Below are 20,901 nucleotides of genomic sequence, written 5' to 3'. Positions count from 1 at the left end.
TGGGATTAAAGGCATGCACCACCACCCCAGCTCTCCTACAGTTTTTTATTCCTCATTTAAGCAGAAGGGCTTAGAGAACAGTGAAGGCAGTGAAGAAGCCCTACTCAAAATTCCTTAGGAACTCTCGTCACCATCAGGAGGCAGCCTCGTCTCTTCACCATGCTTCCCAAAGCCTTCATGGGTTGGTCCTTCTTCACTTTGAAGACTTGGTTTTCACTCCTTTTTAGACTCTATGGTCTATCACTAATGAACAGTGTGGAGCTCCTAGAGAAGGCCATTTTCTTTCTTATTCTCAGACACTGCAGATGCTCTCTCTTTGTCCTCATCTCTTTTCCTGCCCCTCTTTCTGTGTCCCAGTTCTTAGGATTGTTACTTACTAAGGGGGCTAAGACTTCACTTCTTCAACTTACTTTCTGACTCCTACTTGCTCAGATTTGGTGGGTGTTACTTTCTGACATTCCACTAATATGTTACCTTTAATTTGATTTAAACTGGCTCCTAATAGTCTGTTTCCTTATCTGAGTCCTCTTTTTAAAATACCATTTTTATTCTCTGAGATTTAATATAATCATATCATTTCTCCCTTTCCCTTTCCCCCTTTCATAGATATATAGATAGAGCATGTTGAGTCTGTGTAATGTTACTTGTATTATGTTTCCAGGACTGACCATTTGGTATTGGATAATGAATTGGCGTGCTCTTCCCTGGGGAAGCCTGTTTCTCCTGCTTTCAGCATTCCTCAGTTGTCTGTAGTTCCTTGTGCAGGGTTGAGGCCTGGTTAACTTTCCCCCATCCCCATTAGCATGTCTATTGTTGTTCCTGTTCAGGTCATGTTTTTAGGTCACTTTTAGGCAGCCATGTTGGTGAGACATTATGGGTAGCTGCTGACATTCCTGGAGACATAATCTCCTTGTAAACTCCCTATCCCTCCCTGCTTCCCTCTTCTGCCATGAAGAAGCCTTAGGTGTAGTTCTGTGGTGTCTGTATATGGACACTTGTATCCACAGATGAGTGCAGTCCTCACTCCTCATCAGGGAGACTCCTCTTGGCCATGGACAGAGACCATTACAGATGACCACAAGCCATCAATGTGCAGAGTTGTGGAGCCCAGTACCGATTGAGTCCTCTTTATCCCTAACAGTCTACAAGCTTCTTGCTCTGTAGGTAGGGTGTATACTTTGCTTTTGTGGGATCTTCATGTCTAGAGCTGCACTGTCTGCTGTAGCCACTGCTAACCAGTGGTGGCTACTGAACACTTGTTATGGCACCTCTGAATTGAGATATACAGGAACTGCAAAATCTACCCTGGATTTCAAAGACTTGGCACCAAAAACAAAGTAGTTGAATATTCTTGTCTTTACCTTTTAGTTTTGACAACTTGTTGAAATACATCTTAGGATCTATGCTTTTAAATAAGACGTATTATTATTAATTTTAATCACCTGTTTCATGTGGCCACTTGTAAATTGAAGACAGCTTGCATTTGTGGTTCATATTCCAGTTGTCTTGGTCTCTGCTGGCCTGGAACATACTGTCAGTCACATCTGCTGAAAGAACAGATTAGTGAATGGATCCGTGATGTCTGCGCTCCTACTTCAGCCTTGGCTCAAGTCCTCTGCTCCAGATGCAATCCCACAGCTCTCCCAGTCGGGCAGTCTGGCTGCCAGGGGTCTGCGGACCCCCAAAGATGGAGTAACCTGGGATGGAGCGCCTCGTTTTAAGCCTGAGGACTCATTCTTGCAGGCATACTGAACACCTGTGTTCACATTTTCGCCAAAGTTTAACACGACATCTGGAACAGAACTGGGCAAACTCCATTTTGAACATCGAATGACCTCCTCTGGTGCCACCCAGGTGGTTGCTCTTCCGAACAGTGCGGAAGGACACTTTGGTGCTGGAAATTCCTCCTTGCGTTTGAACATGAAATCAAGCATGATGTACCGATTAGCTTCAGAATTTCCCCCAAGAATCTTTACAAACCGCAGGAACAAAGAACCCTCCTCATCCCCCCCCCCAGGGAGATTAATTGCAGCTTTCCTTTGTGTATAGAAGTCTCACTTTTTCCTCATCCAGCCCTTTGTGGGCTGATTGTATAACTAAGTGGGGTGGAGGAACTTAACAGGCCCTGCCTAACTGTCCCTAGAATTCTCAATTCTGACTTCTTGAGGATTTAGTGGTTGCTTCGAATAGGCATGGGTGTAGTAAGGACATGGTATTTGGAGGGTAATAAAGCTCTAATCGAATACAATAATTCTTTAGCCCAGCTGACATTTTCAAGCCATGTTTTTAGTACACGATAGGTTTTAGTTCTTAAAAATCATACCCAGTATTTATGTAGTGCTCATAAATTCAAATTCTTTTATACAGTATCTCACTTGGTTTTTGTATCTGGTGCTCTTTAAAAAAAAGTCTTCTCAGAGTTGCCTATCTTTGGTGTCCACAACTTCTTTCACTATTAGTCCCCTCATTATATTTCTAGGTCCATCAGACTCTGTTGGCACTGGGCTCGTAAAGGTCACTATGACCGACATGCAACACCTTCAGGTGTCAATTCCTAGTCTCCACCTCTCCCTCGGCCCAGCTGAGTCATTTGACACAGTTGATTGCTCTCTCCTCCTTGAAATTCTTTCCTCATTTGGCTCCAAGGACGTCACAGCTGCCTGGTTTTCCTCTGACCTCATGGGCGCTCCTTTCTGTGTCCTAGGCAGAGAGCTCTGCACTGTCTGGATTTTAACTCTTAGATCTTTCCAGATTTAAGATCCCATGTGTCTTTTCTTTTTTATTGATACTTATTACTGCTTCCACTGAGTTTCGCTATTTTCAGCATCACCAATATGTTAAAAGTTATCCAATCTTTATCATGTGCATAGGTCTCTCTCACTTCCAAAATCACATGCAACACTTACATATTATCTGTGCTTGGGTGTGTAAAAGCCATCTTCAACTTTACACCTCCAAATGTGCTCCTTTTGTGGTCTCTGTTTCAGTTGTCAATTTCATCCTTCTGTTTGCTGAGTGCAGGTACCTCAGAGTCTCCCTGAATCCTCTCCCCTCAGCTCCCCCACAGACTACAGTTTTCACCAAGTGTCCCATCCAGAATGTGACCATGTCTCAGTGTTGTCTCCAGAGCTGGTCACCTGTCGCCTGATCTGAAACCCGATCATTCCCTGCCAGGAGTAGCTCAGGGGTCCCCACCCTAGTTTCCCACTTTGATTTCTGCTCAGGATTCTCTGATCTTAGCAGAGCAGATCCAGCCAAAATGTCAATCAGACTTGCTTCTGTACTCATACAGCTTCCACATACCCAGAGCAGGAATCCAAATCCTCATAATGGCATTAAAGATGGCTGCTGACCTCATACCACTCTCTTCCACCTCATTTCTTGACTGCCATACTGGCCTCCTTGCTGTGTCCAGGGACACGCCTCTCCCAGGTGTCGCACTTACTTTTTTGGGAGTACTTTCTCTTCACACAGCCCCATGTCTTTCTCCCTTGTTTCCTCCCTACCAGTGTCTCCTTCTGGTGGAGATGTTCCCTGACCAGTCTACTTGGACAGGCAGCCCCTACCTGCTGCATCTTCTACTTCCTTCCCCTATTTCTTCATTTCCTATGGTGTTTATTTTACTTACTTAACATGCCCACCAGATCTATGGAAGCAGAGTTCATTAGTTCTGTTGCTATATCCCCCAGGACCTAGAATAATCCCTGGTATATAGAATACTCATCAAATATTTGTAATTAAATGAACAGTTTTTTTAAAAAATCAAATCTGCATATTATTCTTTTCTCCACTCTATGAACGAAGGGACTGGGAACTCAATATAATCCTAAACACATATGCATACAAAATGAAACATAACCAACGAGAGGCACAGTAAAGTGGAAACATTTGTCCCAGGGAGAGGAGGAGAGGTGTGGGGTCAAGGTGGGGTGTAGACTATTTGTATTTGGTAATGGTTAGTCTAATCACCAGAGGGTTGGAACAAAGCAATACGCTTAAAAAATTCAGGTTAGTGTTGTACAAATGTACTTATTTAAAAATAATCTCATAAAAATTTCATGATGACATCAAAGCCATAGCCATTCTAAGTACAGTAGCAAGATTTGCATAGACCAAGAAAATATGAAAGCGTGTAATATCATTATATAGCAGCTGAAATGCAAAAAATTTTGCAATGTGATTAAATTAGATGAGCCTCTGGCCCTGACATCACAGTATTTCTGGGTCCTTGAGGTCCCAACAGTGAGTTGTCAATTGTTTCTTGATGGGCACAGAGGTGCCAGTTCTGTATACCCTTCTACCTGATGCTACTCAGTTTGGGTTTTGATGATATGCGTTAGAAAATATTTCAAGTCTAATTTGGAGATTTTTTTTCCTCCAGGAAGAACTTTCTTAATCCTTCCAGAATGAATTAGATTCACCTCAGTACATTCAGATTACCTTCATGGGCAGGAGGCCTCCAAGTCACACAAGGCTCCACATCTAGAGGACTCTCACACTTGGTTTAAGGCACTGCGGTCGCTGACCTAAATTTCTAAATTAATTTTTGGATAGGGGGCTACATTTTTAATTTTGCTTTGTGCCAGACAAGAGTCAAGTCATTCCTGTAAGTATTGTCTGGGTAAGCTGAAGAGTGCTCAGTGAGGACCAGGAAGGATAAGCCAATATCCTCCAACATAATCACAGATGGGGGCAGAGCTATTCAATTGTTTTGTGAAATTTACTTGTAAAAATTTTCTGCACCTGTGTGGACATTGCTTCATTTAATGATTCATTAGCTTTTGTTCCATTTAAATAACAGCTTTACGATTGGCTTCCTGGTGGTGTGGTTTCCCAGAATTTACAGATCTGAAGTTTTGTTATAGACCCTGTTATACCTGGAAGTACATTTCTCACATTATCTCCTGAGGAGAGAAGGGGAAATGCAATATGCAAATTATTACATTCTTTTTTTTTTTTTTAAAGAAAAATTTCTAGTTCGAATTTGAAATCTTAAAGTAATGATTGAATCCCCAAGGGCAGACACCTGCACAAAAGGAAGAAATCAAGTGTGGATCCCAGGAACTGTGCCTATCTGGGTGTGTGCCAGCTAGAAGGGCTGATGTCCCACAGCTTAAGCTCACTGTGACCATGAGGAGTATCACGTCTGGGTCATGCGATCTTCCTTTCCTCCCCTAAGGGACCCCAAGCATAGACATTTGTGTGAAGTCTCTTCATCTTCAAGGATGTGGGAATCAAATAAATTGCATGTGATTGCTTTTGGAGAAAGAATTCTTACCTGATACATTTACTTGGTGTCAAATATCATTGCCACGTTTTCCATTTTTCTCTTATGATAAGCTTTTGGAGACAAAGGGAAACGTCTGATTTCATCTTGAGTCTCTTTAGAGATAACTTCCATAACGCTGAACACTTGTGAAGAAATTCAAGTCCTGTGACGGCAGCTCAGCTGGTTCGCTGACTTGCTGTGAGGGAGACACTGGTACAGCTCTGGCTCTCCGCCTGTTTCCAGTATCCTCTCCATCACAACGTGCCATGAAGTTTGCTCTTGAGTAGCACTGCCATGGAAATGCAACGTGAGCCACAGATGGGATAGAAAGCTCTTAGCAGCTGAATAAAAAGTAAAGACTGGTGAAACAGATTTCAATAAAACAGTTTATTTCACTCAAGGTTTCAAAACTTATCCTTTCAATATGAGGTCAATGTACAATTATTATTAAGATAATTTTAGTCCTTTTTTATGCTATTTGAAATTCAAAACATATTTTTTATATCTTAGTTTAGACACGCATATTTCAGGTGTTCAAACACCATATATGGCGAGTGGTTACCATTTTGTGAAGCCCAGGACTAAGATGTTATTTCTCAATTAGGGGTCTTTTCCCTTTTCACCACGTTGTCTTGCTTCTAAATAAATCAAATGCAGAATTTGGGTACCTTGTTCGGGGTTAGTATTTGAAGACTGTCTTAGTTTTTACCAGATAAATCAAAGTGCTACAGATTTGGTGGCTTATTAACAACAGAAGTTTACTCCTAATTCTGGTGGCCGAGATTAGAAAATGTTTCAAGTTGCATTTGGAGATTTTTCCTCCTGCAGAAACTTCCTTAACCCTCACAGAACGAATTAGATTCATTTCAGCGTACCCAGATCACCTTCATGGGCAGGAGGCTTCCAAATCACCAAAGGTCCCACATCTAGAGGCCTCTCATACTTGGTTGATATCAGGTCAGATTTGGGTGGAGGCCTCTTCTGTGTCCTTCAAGGTTTTGATGCATTCTTACATGGTGGAAAGAGGGTTCAAGATCTCGCTGGTGCCTTTTTTTTTTCTTTTTAAAGAATGATATTATTCCCACCATGAAGGCTTTGACCTTATGATTGAATTACCTCTCCAATGCCTGCCTCCTACTATCATTATAATTGGGGTTAGAATTTGAACACGAGAATTTGGGGGAACATAAATATTCGGTCCATAACACAGGTCTTGAGAAGATTTTCTTAGGGAAATGATGGAGACAGAAAAGCTAAAGGCATGCCTTATAGTTCAGCTGTGGTGTGTCCTCCAGAAGCCCATGTGTTCAATGTTCATTCTTCAGCTTAGAGTTATTGGAAGGCGCTAGAAACCTTAAAAGATGAAGCCCATTGGGAACTTTACATTATTGTAGGTATATCCTCAAAGGGTATTGTGAGACAATGATCTCCTCTAATGCTCTCTAGTGGCAAGGAAGGTGAGCGGCCTTCCAACAAGTCCCAAAACAATGGTGCTCAGTGACTGTGGACTGACACTTTTAAAACCATTGATCAAACCAGGCTTTTCTCCTTTTCAATATGACTATCTCAAGTATTTTGTTATAGCAATGAATGTTTGACTAAATCTGGAGAGGCTAAAATGGCTAAACTCTGCACCTCTTGGTGGTGACATCTCATGGGTCCAGCAAGAATTTGTATCGTTCTCACAGTGAGAAGTGTATATGGTTAGGCATGTGCAATCAGGTATGAAGAAAGCAGGTCTTGCTAAGAACTCAGCTGGTTTGGATGTGAGGCAAGCAGAACTTTAGCAATGGAGCAAATAAGTAAGAATAGAAAACATTTTTATTTCTGGTTGGAGAAACCAACTTACTTGGTCTTCAAAGAAAAAAACATTTCACAGTATTCAAAATGTATGCAAAATGAATATAGGAGAACTGAAGAGATGGAGTGTCTCAGTGCAGTCTGAAGATGGCAAGAGAGATTTCAGATCCTTGGTTCCAGGTCTCTGGGCAGAGCCCATTTTGGGGTGCAGAAATGTGATGTCTCCTTAGTGAGTCCTTGGAGGTGATATGGGCTTTTTCTTGACAGAGGAAATTCTCCTGAACACCATGGTAGCTCATCAGTCTGAAAATTCCCTTTTTCCTTAAAGAATAATATTTATACCATTCCCCATCTCTGTTCTCCTTTGCCGTTTGAGCAGAAGTTTGCTCTGGCTTCCATTATTGCTTTTAAAAACTAGTTTCAGTCTGTGTTTTGTCAATTTTTTTTTTTGTGATTTTTCTACAACTGAAAATGTAAGAATTTTGTTGAAATCCATAATCTGGTGTTAACATTTTCTGCATCATGATGGGTCGGCTCAGTCTAGGAAGTTCCTGGTATAGGAAGGTCTTAGAAATGTTGATTTTTAGGGGGTCTGAGTCAGACTGAAGAACAGTCACCCAAGAATGAGTTTAGTCCAAAAGGATGAGTTCTGAGGGCTGACTGTACAAGACTCCAAGGGCATGGGCATAATCCTGACCTAGAGAATTCAGAGGTTCCTGCTTCTACTAATGTAATTTTTCTTGCTTAGAGTTCATTTCCCTTTCTTCAACACTAATCTAAACAATTTGTGCTTTCTTCAGTAGTTATTTGTGAATTTTCCTTCACAACTCTTATTAAATCGACTCATTCGTTTAGTATTTTCCTCAGTGTACACTTATTGGTCACCAAGTGGTAGGCATTTGTCTAGGTGCTACAGTCACAATATGATCTTCCTCCTCCAGACATTCAGCATGTAGTCAGTTATTCCAGTTAACCTACCTGTGTGGGTCTCCATGGTCTGTCTAGTACTTGCTCAGGGTTCATGCAATTGGAGTTGTGTTCAACTTGTTTAATCCCTGAAAGGGCCTGCCATTGAAAATGACTAGATATTTTCTTCGGCAATTGTGTGTTCCCCCCTTTTTTGTTTTTTTTTCTGCTTTTCTTTGTTTCTTTTCTCCTCCTCCTCCTCTTCTCTCTTCCCCCTCGGGTGTGTGTGTGTGTGTGTGTGTGTGTGTGTGTGTGTGTGTGTGTGTGTGTGTGTGTGGTGTGTGTTGTGTGTGTGTGCATTGTATGTGTTTGTGTTGTATGTGTTCATAGATGTGCAAACTAGAGGTCAGTATCATTCCTCAGGTGTTGCCCACATCTTTTATTTTGAGGCAGGGTCTCTCATTTGCCTGAAGCTCTTCAAGTAGGCAAGGCAGGATGGCAAGTGAGCTCTGGAACTTCATCTGTCTCTACCTCCCCAGAGCTGGGATTACAGTGGTTTCTTCTTTCTTTAGAACTCATGATAAGGTATGCTATTCTCCATGGACTGGGCTCTAGTGTACTTATTAACAAAAGGCTCAGAATGAGTACATGCTGTCAATTGATTTGAACTTTTACACTTGGTTATTAATATTGCTTAAAAAAATTGATGATTTCAAGGGATGTAAACAACTGATGTGAAAAGGTCATTTAAACACAGCTTCTATTGTCAATCTGTGAACCAAACCTTGTCTCATTATCTCATTTTCTTTGTGTGTATTACATACTCTACAGGCGCTCTTTTCTGAAGTCGTGTGAAATGTGTTTGACTTTTTTTTTTTATAACGGGAGGATTAAATTAAGGTGACATCAATTCAGATCTCTTTCTCATATGTTGCACCTGTGCAGGAAGTACAGCTTTGGTGAGTTATCGAAGAAGTGCATAAACACCAACTTCCAAGCTGTCAGTGAGGAATGCTGTGTTACTGAAGTGAGTTTCGGTGACCCCTTACTATAAGGGAAGTCCAGGTTGGGCTATATTTTTATAAATAAAACAATGCTCGCTTTGCAGCCCTTTCTCGTATTTTTGAGGCTGTCAAATATCAAGAGGCTTGTTGCTTCTTACAACAAAGGTGTTTGCTGAGGAACTGATCAAACTATTGCTATAATAATTGCATTGTGGAGGCATCACTGATGCTTTTGTGTGTCTGAGGTTACCAAGCAAGCTTGAAAGCATGGAGGCATCCAGGAACGAAGCGGCTTCTAAGCACAATGGGATGCTGGTTCTCTTGGCTAAGTCACCTTCTGCTGGGGAGAACTGCTGCCTCTGTTCTGTAGGTTACAACCCCTCTGGTAAGGAGTCTTCTAGAGAACTCACCATAGAAGCCTTCAAAGGTAGCCATGACAACAGGCAACCATTGTTAATGAGATATATTTTTTTTTTCCTGACAAGGGGCCCAACATGCTTTTTGAAAAAGGGGCAAGGCTGGCTCATTATAGTCACAGGCAGAGGCTACCAGCCAATGAGAACAGATTTTACTCTTTGTTTTGGTGGGAGTCAGGAGGAAGAGGGGACTCGAGATGGGAGGTAGAGGAATGCTCTCTTCTCTACATCCATATTGATAGCATTCATTCTTAGTACAATGAATTCAATGCACTGGTTTTCTTTCTCACAAATGTCCTATGCTTCCTCTGTCTTGGGCTAAGCATTGAAGAGACTAGAACGTTTTTGTCAAAAAGGCCAAGGCTGAATTACTTCCAACAGGGAATAATGAATTTCACAGTCTACATCCTGCTTCAATAGCTCCAGAAAAAAAGGATATCTAGTTCAATTTCAATATTAAACTGACAACATTTATTTTATTATGAATATATCCCAAATATGCACAGGGCCTACTTACGTTAAAACTAAATTTGTTGCTCATTGAACTTTTAACATGAAATTGCGTATAGGGAGCAATAAGAGAGATATGAGCTTAAAAATACATTTCTTACTCTTTGAACAGCTAAACTTGGGTCATCTGTCTCTGACCTTGATCCTCACCACTGATTTCATTTGGCTTGATATTAGCTGGCTGATGCTAAAAAGCCTCTGGCATTGAGTCCCCATCTTTTCTAGGTCTCCTCTAGCTGCTTCCAATCTCACATCCCATGGAACAGGAGTATTATTGGCTTGAGTAGATACCTGAAGAGGACTCAACAAGTGTTTTTCAGTGTGGATGGTGGATAGAGGCAGTACCATCAGCCTGAGTGATGAGGCAACGTGGATGCTCAAATTGTGGATACTGGTCTGAGTGGCATGTTTATTCAGTCCTCCTGAGTCAGGGACAGGGTGGAGTTCTGGACCAGGGGAACAGTCCAAGGGGGCTTTGGGAGGTACTTAAAAGAATTAGACTGACTTTTATTTTTCCCTTTCTCTTCTCTCTACTTTCCATTCTCCTGCTTGTATTTTTCCTGCCGACCCCTACCCCTGAGGATGTGAATCGTGTACAAGGGTTTAAGACATGGTTTATCTGGAAAGTCTATAAAGCTTATGGGGTTAAGCTGTGTAAGAACCCTGCAAACCAGGTCTACCAAATGCTCCTGGGATGGGCTAAGGCAGAGTATAGACTCTGCCTGCTTTTCTTGTTGTAAACTCAATAACCTTACATAATGATCCAGGCTTTGGGGAATTAAACACAAAACCAGAAGAACCTTGACATTTATATAGCACTTTAAAATGTATATGCAACTTTCAAAATGCCATTCCACTGAGTTCTAATAATTTAGGGATTGTTATAACTACAGAGAGGCTGAATGACATGCCCAAGGCCACCAGCTCTTGAGCGACAGAACTAGGTTTTAATATAAAGGCCAATACATTTTTCCTTCTACAGGGAGGAAAGCTGAGGTCACAAGGGTGTGTGCAATGTTGGAGAGATGCAAAGAGAGCTGGAAGCTCAGGGCCAGGTCAGCTGGCTGACAGAGAAGGCATTCTAGCAGTTTTCACTAGCGTGAGGAGTGACTTGTGAGTCCTGAATACCTGGCTAGCCCACTCAGAGTAGGGGACAAAGGAAGTCAGAGAAAGGCTTCCATTGGGCTTCTTTGGTTGGGTTGGGAGCAATACCCTGATCTAGAGGAATATTCAGTGGGCCATCTGGGTCCCTTGTTTGGTTGGGTTCTTTCTTTTCCTTTAGAAGCACAGAGTACAGAGTCCTGTGTGGACTTCTGGAGAACAAATTCTTGGTGTTGTTGAAAGAACTTGGTATAAGAACAGACAAGGCAAGGACCAGGCCAGAGCCAACCTGGGCAGCAGGTTCTGAAGAGGAAGGCTTCAGACATCTTAGAGGAGAGTCACAGTCTCTAAAGTGAGCCCATGCTACGCACTCTCTCTCTGGAAGGCAGAATTCAGCAAAATGGGAGGGAATACCCAGAAGTCATTTCTAGGCAGAAGGTCAAGGGTTGCTTTTTTTTTCTTGGAGCCTCCAAACTGTTTCATCAACAAAGGCTACTTTGATTCCATCTCCTTCAAGGAAGTATCAACTTCAAACCAGATGTTGGCTTGAGGAAACTTGTGTGAGTTAATATTTGTCGGAAGTGGGGTGGGGGTTGGGGATCTGTATCTAAGGGCATGTCACAGGCTCAGTGGCAAGGTGTGGACAGGACTCAGATTGCAGATGTCCTGACCCTCCTAGGGTAGGTCACATGTTCCCTCAATGCTTCTTCTTTCTTCACATACTGGCCATGGGGAAATCCCCGCTGGGTGCTATAAGAAGCCCTGGGCTGTGGGAAGAAGCCTGAGTCTTAGGCAAGAAGGCAAGATGAGTTACAACCTGGCCTTTCTGCTGGCCCTTTTGCTTTGCCTTGGCTCTGCCTCCAGGAGTTCAGAGACTATGAATTCCACTTCTTCCCCAGAGTTGGCAATAACACCCTACGTTACAACGCCAGGAGCCACATCTTGGGCAGAAGGTGGTACTGTGTCACAGGTAAGGGAGTTGCTGAGTCTGGGTGAGCTATGTTCAATTCCCTTCCTCTTGCTTTTTGGGGACCTGAATACAATTTCATGGATGACTAGATCTGAGCACTTTAAAGGATTTATGACTCTTTCTGTTCACTGTAGATGCCTTGAAAATGAATTAAAACCTGGGTGAAGTAATTAAACTGTTAACAGGATAGACAACATCCCAGTTTTCTAGCTAATGCATTTGGAGAAAGGCATGTTCTAAAGAGGTTCTCAACCCAGGCTGACCAGTAGGATCAGTGGTGAGGAGAATCCTAAAAATCTAGATGTCTTGGTTCTAGCCTGCACAGGTGTTTACAACTCAGGCATTTAAGAAGTCCAATTGATTCTAATACGCAGTCTGGGATAGGAGACTTTAGGAAAGAGATCACATGAGAAGTCACTCCATCAAAGTTTTTTCACCTGATTTGCTGCCCAGGGGGAGCCTTCTGAGAGTAAGCAATAGACTCTGAGGGAGTGAGAGTCTCCATGCAACGTCTAGAACCCTGCCAGTTCCTCTGCACCTAGCTTATAAGGAAGATGGGTAATGGGTCTAAGGACATGGTAAGCTCAGTAAAACATTTTCTGCACTAGCATGAGAACCTGTGTCTGTATCTCCACCACTCACGTAAGAAGCCAGGCAAGGCAGCACACATCTGCAGCCCCATCACTGGTTAGAGGAGGCAGGGACAGGAAGGTCCCTAGGCTTACTTGCCAACTATTCTAGCTAATTGGTGAGCTCTAGGTTCAGCAACAGATCTTAGCTCAAGAAAAATAAGGTGGCAAGTAGTAGAGAAAGACATCTACTACCTCCCCATACACATGCACAGGCACACACTCACACAAGCACATATACATGTACACACACAGAGAGAACATAGGTTATAAGAAGAGGAATTATCAGTCTTAGGAAAATGCCATTACATGTGGAAATTTCCCAAGGGAATGCTAACTCCTTTCAATCTCTTTTTCAAATAAGGAATTGCTGGGGCTATTACCAGTGCCAAACAACTGCATCAGTGAAATGAACCATCAAAGGCACCGTGTACTACAGGGATGGGTCTGGAGAGGCGCCCTGTGTAGAATGCACAGGCTGCCTGATTCTTTGGGGGATGAGAACTCTTTGGCTTTCCTTTAAAAAAAAAAAAAGAGGCATGGAGAAGCTGCAGGATGCAGGACAGGAAACAGTTGCCCATTTTACCTCTGGGCCTTTCTGCAGAACTGTTACTCTGCAAAGCCTTCCAGGCTAGCCTTACTGCAGTGTGACTTGTGCTGGAGGGTTTCTAACTCCATCAAAGTGCCTCCATCAGAACTGCTAGGCATTTCATCGAGTCAGCCACGTTCATGAACTTATCTGAATGGAAGGATAAACAGGAAAAGGGGAGGGGGAGGCTTTTGTCTGAGTGTTTGCGTTAGCATCTTTAAAATGTGTAGACCGTGAAAATGTGATCAACAAGTGATTTGGATGGGGCCTAGAGGGCAATGACATCAACGATATTCAGTGCATGCCTAATGAATGCCAAGACTAGGTTAATACATACACAGCTTATTTAACCCCCAAGAGTTAGGTAAAAGTCATGGTCCCATTTTAGAGATGTTAAATCTGAGGTTTGCTATGGTGAAGTCATTGGCTTAAAGTCACTAAAGCGAGTGAAAGTCACTTAAAGTCACTACACCTCCCTCGTGCTCGTTCAGTTGTTTCATTCAAGTTTCAACTCTTCAAAGGAGTCTGTTGTGAAAACCGTCTCTTTGTATGCAGCTTTCTCTATTTCCGGGGTACAGATGAAAATTGCTTTAAATGAAGAAATTTCAGAGAACCACAATCATACACCAGCTCCACAGTAGTCAGAAATCCCATATTTACTCTTATCTTGGGGGTTCTAAACAATTTCTGGGGACAATTAGAAGGAGTTACCTTTTTTTTTTTGGTGAAGTGAGGTGAACAATAATAATTTATTATAAAGCTTCACTACCAATCAAAAGCCAGCATTTGGATGTAACATCTTCAGCTGAAGTCATAGAAAATAAAATACCAGTGAAGGAACAGAGGAAAGTGACCACTGTCTGGTAAGAAGACAAATATTTAAAAGTAACTAAGAACTAGTATTTAAGCTATACTTAGAGGATTCAATTTCTTTCATCATTTGCTTATCTGCCTGTGGTGAAAGAGTCAGTATCACACTCCAAACCCCTTTTTATAGTGGACCAGGTATCAATTCCACTATAAACCTAATTTTCTAAGGCTGGCTGTCAGCATGATGAGCTTGTTGGGAAGTAGTGGAACACCCTTTTATAACTGTCATTGAGCAAGTTCCAAACGTATCATTTTCTGTACTTTCAAACCGCTGAGTACCGTTATTTTATGTTGTGAATCTTTGTGGGCACTTAGACTCGGCTGCTAATTAGAGCCAATTGCGACCTTAAATCACAAATGTGAGTCGCACCTTCTGCTGGCGGGCTCAGAACACTGTGCACACCTCCAAAGAATTGGCCACTGCCTTTCATAGTTCTAGGGAAGGCTCCTCACGCTCACTGACAGAGTTAGAACCACAGTGGACTGTGAGCTTCTGTCATCAGGGTCTGAGGCTGTCGGAAAAGCCCCTAGGGCATTCAGAAGGAAAATGAGCCTGATTGGGCCACAATTGGTTTTAATCAGTTCCTAATTCCCGAGCCTGGGGTATTGTAGACCTTCGTACATGTTAATTGAACATATACCAAGTGAGAACCTGGCAGTATAGTCACTTTTGTGGGGCACACAGGGTCCTACTTGCCCTCCACAAGGGGACTACACATCCTTCCAAAGGCCAAGGGGACAAGCACTTGTCTTTGTGTCTCATTCCCCACATTTCATTCATGTAGTTTGAGCATTCACTGCAGAGAGACTCATCACCATTAGCTTCATTGTCTTTGAATTCCAGGAGCAGAAATATCTCTAATGGGAGACACTGATCAAACTTATGGACCGTTTTGATGTCAGCTGAGCACGCTGGGCTGATGATAAGCAGGATGGAGTCTCCAGCACTGGGACAGAGATGTTCAATAGAAGCCAATGGAATGGCTGTCAGCAGGGCTCATAATTAGTTGCTTGTCTTTCAGGTGAACTTCAGGACTAAAACTTGTTAGCTAGTGGTTCCTAGTTGATTGTCTAGAGACTTCTTGATGATACCTGCTGTTTCTAGAATTGACGGAGCTTCTCAGAGAACTCCAGGAATGGTCCCCCCCTGTCTTGTGAAGCTAATTAACTTCCCCTCGTCAATGCAATGCAAGTTTTTTTCTTTGCTGGATGGTTATTACGATAAGGTGTTTCTTCAAGAGCCTGTAAAAAACTTGGCATACCTGTGCTACAGTCTTTCTGTCTTAGATGGAGTAATAGGTCTGAGTCCAGTAGAATCCAACCTCTCTGACAGGTCCCTGGTGTACATTGTGTAGTCTGAAACCTCTCCAACAGGTGTATATCGTGCAGTTCGCAACCTCTTCAACAGGTTCCCAGTGTATATTGTCCAGTCCACAGCCTCTCCGAGAGGTCCCTGGTGTATACTGTGTAGTCCGCAACCTCTCCGACAGGTTCCTGGTGTAAATTGTCCAGTCCTTATTCATTCTTCGCAAAGACCCTTCCCACCCCCACTCTAAACCCTTGCTACCACGTGCAACATAAACCCGCTTGCTCCTACCCCTTACTCCCTGATTCCCTAAAGATGGAGAGATCTGATTAGACAAGAAAGAACAATGTCAAGACGTTTCCTGGTGTGGAGGGCTGGGAAAATAGCACAGCGGATGAAAGTACTTGCAAACACAAGGTCTTGAGTTTAGTCTCCAGAACCCTTAGTTTAAAAGCCAAGTGTGGTGGTGTGGGGTTATTGTCCCAGTGCCGGGAAGATGAGATGAGAAGGATCTCTGAGGCTGACCAGCCAGCACCCTAGCCTACTTGATGAGTCTCAGGTCAGTGAGAGACTGTCTCAAGAAAAAAGGGCAAATGTTGGTTGACCAAGGAATGACACTCGGTGTTGTCCTCTGGCTTCCACATTGTTGACATGTGTGTTGTGTGTGTGTGAGCATGCACACACACACACACACACACACACACACACACACACACACACACACACACACGCACACACACACATACATGCACACACACACACTTCATTCTTACCATCTTAGAGAAGATTAGGTTCATTTAAAAACCACCACAGTCACCACTGTTTACGAGAGCCTTAATTGGTCCAGAGGTCACTGCTGGGCTAAATCTCAATTACAGAAGCATCTAGGCCAGGTTTGTTCAGGGGTCATGGAGATCAGTAGAGGTGGCTTGTGTGTAGAGCAGATACACTCAGCCACAGCCAGCTGATGTGAACTTTGAAGCATGGCTAGAGTCTCTCCAGACTCTGAAAACTGCTCTTTCCTCCTTCGCTTCACAAAGAGTCCCTTCAGGCTGACACTCCATAGGTGAGCTTTGGGCTGGCCTTCCGATGAGGTCATTAAAAGGCACAGCCAGTTGGCTGACAAGACTCACTCTGCAAGGTAATAGTAGTAGTGAAAAATGTTAATTGTGCCAGGATCCCCTTGGGGTAGTTCAAAGGGGACAAAAGAAAAACAGAATCTTTCAAACCTGTCATTTTAAAATATGCAGTGGCATCGAAGCGTGAGCCTGAATATCTTAAAGAAACTTCAAATATTTTAAAATGACTTTTTTTTTCTTGCAAGTGTAAGCTAGAGAACTTCCATTTGAGAAATTTGCAAGGAACCTCTAAACTCATATACTGCTCAATTTTTGAGCGAGTAGATGGCTTGTTTCCATTTGGAAAAATGTGAATTGTATAATTTCCCAGCTGAAGAGAGGATTTGAATTCTCACTGGATATCTTTGCCACGGCCCACAAACCTTCAAGTTTTCTTTATTCTAATTGGGAGAAACTGGGCTGGGGTTGGAGTAAAAGTGTGTGTGTGTGTGTGTGTGTGTGTGTGTGTGTGTGTGTGCATGCACGTGTGCCTGTGCTAGTAAGAGGAAAGAGAAAGTGACAGCACCCGATCACCTGTCACGTGCCAGGGACTCAGTGAACGTCACTTGCTTACTTCAACCAGGGTATCTGAACTTCACAGAGGAGGAAACAGACTTAAGGAGGTGTCACATGCAGCAAATGGAAGAACAGATGTTCAACCTTAGTCCTCTTGGCCTCTCTTCATTTTCTTTTCTTTGCAGAGAGATAGAAGGATTTCTTTAGGACTCCTCAAGTATGGAGAATCTTCCTTTTGATACAAGCTGCTGAGAGAGGCTTAGCCATCAGGTGGAGACAGGGTTGGCTTGTCTCTGTGACACTGTTCGGTCATGTATTGGCCTACACTTGTTTGCCTCCATCATGTTCTGCCAACCCAATCTCTGTCATTCCTGTTGCCCGAGAGGTTCATTTTCCAGCTTATTGCTGACACTCGCCTTTTATTATTTACAGTCATTTTCCAATTTCACCGGCTCTGTGGACAGTCATGGAACCTGCCAGTGCTCCGTTTCCCTGCCAGACACCGCCTTCCCTGCTGACAGGGTGGAGCGCTTGGAGTTCACAGCTCACATCCTTTCTCAGAAGTTCGAGAAAGAGTTTTCTAAGGTAAGTGTTTTCTTTTCAAACACTGTCTTGACTCATAGTAAATCTCCTAGCTCCTCTTAGTAGAGAAGGAAAACTCAGTAAGAGAGTGGGATCGAGGCTTAGCACACCGTGGACAAAGTGGAGAAGTGGGAAAGGCTCTGGCCCCGCAGCTTTGATTGCTCCGTGGTTTCTTCTTCTCTTTGGCTTTCTTTCTTTAACTTTCCAGCTTTGATCTGTCTTCTCGCCCTCTTCTTCACCCTCTTCAGTTCTGGTTTATCTTCTTTCTCTGTCACCTTTTCTTTAATTCTTACTCATTCTTGTTTCCACTGGTTTCCTATTCACTTTGCCTTAGTCCTTCTCTGGTTCATCCTTCCCAATCTTTCTTGCTCTTCCTTTCTGATTCTTTTTTTAAAAAAATATTTTATAATTAATTTAATTTTACATATCAGCCACGCCTTTCTGATTTTTTTTATTGCTGTGCTCTTGTTGGTATCCTCTCACCTTTAGATGGTTCTTTCCTCTTCTTCCTCCTTCTCCTTCTCTTTCTCCTCCTCCTTTCTTTTCTCCTTCAAATCTTCCCTTTCCCATTCTCCATTTTTCCTTCCTGCCTTTCTTCCTTCCCTGTATTTAAATCTGTATAAATCCCTCCTTTTCTGTATTCTCCCCTCCCCCTTGGTAATTATTTTTGATTGCTAGAAGAGGAACATTTCATTCCATGTGTTTCCCATGAGACCAAAATTGAAGGCTTCTTTGGGAATTGAGTGGAGAGTAATGGGTCTCTCAGGCTTGGGAAAAATCCCGGCTAGAACCTTCTGGGCTCTGCTCTGTGTAGCCGGAAGAATTCATTCTAAAGGAGTTGTCTTTCTCTGAGCCTGCTGGAGCCTTGTGACTTGCCATTCCAATTTCAACCCCTTCCAGCTTTTTAGCCAAGCTACAAATCAATTAGAAAGGCTCCCGTTTTATGCCCAGGTGAAGTCCAGGCTAGAATATAATCACATTATGCATTATTTAATACAACCCCATTAATTTACAAGGAGTTCTGGCTTTACTGCAGCCTTCCAAAGAAGTTTTCCTGAGCAATTTAAGTGCAGCCCCCTCAACATCCAATATCATTATCCTTTAAGACAAAAAATTACGGTGAGCCTGAGACCCTGCTTTCAACCTGAATTGGTAGATAAATATCCTAAGTTAAAATGAGTGTCCAGGAAAAATGGGTTTGACTACTCCAGGAACCTAGCTTCTTAAGAAATAAAACGTCCTTGAATTAATCAGCAGAAAAGGCATAGCACTAAATTATAAATTCCAACCATTAATATTCATAGCCTTATTCCAGCATAATCAAGTAGAGATAAGAAGTTATGCATAAAAACATGACAAGTAGAGGAAAATCCTAGGTAGAGGTCTTTGTCAGTTGGAGCCATTTGCTTTGAGACAGTGGAGGCCACTGATAGGCATGTCATCTTTGCTGGCAGGCCTATGAAGGGCAGTTTGAAACCTCCAACTGTCCCAGAGAGAGTAAGTGGCTAGCCATGTTTGTGAGTGTGGGGCATTTCATTCCAATGCTCCAAGCAGAGGTGGGGCAGGAGACATCAGATTGCTAATAATTGGTGGAGAGAGGGCAGAATAGGCAGGAAAACTCTCAGTTCTAAAGGTGACAGTAGTTTGTCCCCCCACCAAAAACAAAACACAAAAATGGAGGCCTAACCAAGGGGTTTAGCATCAGCTGAGGTTTGAATGGCTGATTTGTTGTGGTAGATGACACCAGTGGTAACAGTAGCAGCCTTCGTTTGTATCTGTCCAAATGCTTCCTGTTCTTTCAAGCCTGCATTTAAAGGAGGTAGGCCACATCTCCTCACTCCCACTTTAATGCTAGAAAACTCAAGGTTCACACAGGTAAAGGGACTTTCCTGATGTCAGTCTTCTCTTGGCTGCTATGGGAAGGTCAGGGATTTGAGTCTCCAGAATCAAGCCAGATCTGTTTCTGCTGTCCAGATCTGAGAAGACTCAAGAGATGGAGCAGGTCAGGTATGCCTTCAAATCCCAAGTTATCTCTTTAGCGGAAGGCTTCTGGATTTCTGGGTGAATTATTATAGCTGTCCCCAGACTGTCTTAGAAATCACCATTTATCTAGGGACCTAGGGGGACGCCCATTCTGAGCAGGTGAAAGGCTTGAGACTGCCTTCCATTAATTCATCATCTGTCAGTACACAGGGAAGTCAGGAAGATGCCTCTGCAGAAAATGCTGAAAGCCTTTTAGACTTTTCTGTTGCTTATGACACATCCTGTGTGATCATACTTAGAAAGAAGATGCCACAATGCCCCAAATGGCACCTCAGGGTTTTTGTTTGTTTGTTTGTTTTTTGTTTTTGCTTTTCTTTCTCTCGAGGTTCCTGGTCTTTGGGACAAGTTATTTAATATGACACATTTGCTAATAGATGCTCATGCATGAGAAGGTTGAGGCATCCTGGGAGATATTTGAGCAACCCATAAACAAACAACATTGATTGGGCAATGCTTTGTGCAGTGGAATAAAAGTAAATTGAAAGGTTAGATTGAAAAACACTGAAATAACCATTTCTCTATTAATATCTAGAACTCATAGAGCATCCATTAGCGAGGCCCTTAATGTGCATCATCTCTAGCCTCTGTAATAATCGTGCAAGCTTGGTGTCTTTACCCGTTGTTTGGCAAGTATAGTAAAGCTTAGAGAAATTAAGGGATTTGCCCACTGGGTACTGAAGTTACATTTGATCTCAGGCAGTTCTTGTATCCAACACTGCATGTTTTGATGATATTTTCAGGGTCAATTAACCTAATTACATTAGCTTTTAAGGGTATATTGAAAATAACAGTATGTTTCAAAGTCCATTTACTTATTTCAAGTAATCTGGCTGTAGTTATGATCTTGGGTTTTGAGGAGCTGATAGAACTATGAACAGACTAATTATTTAGCTGAATAGCCAGACACACTACCTCCCTATTTACGACAAGACCACTTTTATTGTAAGAAACAACAGCAGCCACCCAAAACCAAATTCCAAACAAACTTTGATTTTTTTTTTTTAATCCATGACATGGTTAAGTGCATACCAGATAAAATAAAGTGGGAGCTGTAAATGCCAGCCTGATGATTTGAAGGCAAGCATTGTGAGTGTTCTTAGGCTCACACTTGCTATAGTGATGAAATTGGGGCAAAGATGTTGTTTCAGCTGCGTGGCCTCTCCATCTTAGACCCATCTTCTTGCTAGCATGTTTTTATAGCATCCCTGGCCTCTAAATGCCAGTGGCACATACTCAGTCCTCAGTTGTGGCAACCAAAGTATCTCTAGACAT

At 42.6% G+C, this 20,901-nt stretch overlaps 1 protein-coding gene across 3 annotated transcripts in view; it reads left to right on the top strand.

Annotated features, from left to right (window-relative positions):
• Olfm4 (olfactomedin 4) overlaps positions 1-20,901 on the top strand; it is a 121,832-nt gene that overhangs the window by 87,350 nt on the left and 13,581 nt on the right. For all 3 annotated transcript variants that reach the window (XM_052732630.1, XM_052732631.1, XM_052732632.1), the window contains one exon: positions 17,437-17,589. The gene's annotated coding sequence lies outside the window, so the exon portion shown is untranslated. The remainder of the gene's footprint in view (positions 1-17,436; positions 17,590-20,901) is intronic.

This window comes from Peromyscus californicus, unplaced genomic scaffold (assembly GCF_007827085.1).
Source record: "Peromyscus californicus insignis strain IS unplaced genomic scaffold, ASM782708v3 Scaffold_12__1_contigs__length_115047231, whole genome shotgun sequence".
Taxonomy (NCBI): Eukaryota; Metazoa; Chordata; class Mammalia; order Rodentia; family Cricetidae; genus Peromyscus; species Peromyscus californicus.
The sequence above is the reverse complement of the archived record's forward strand: the minus strand, read 5'-3'. Positions and strand labels throughout refer to the sequence as shown.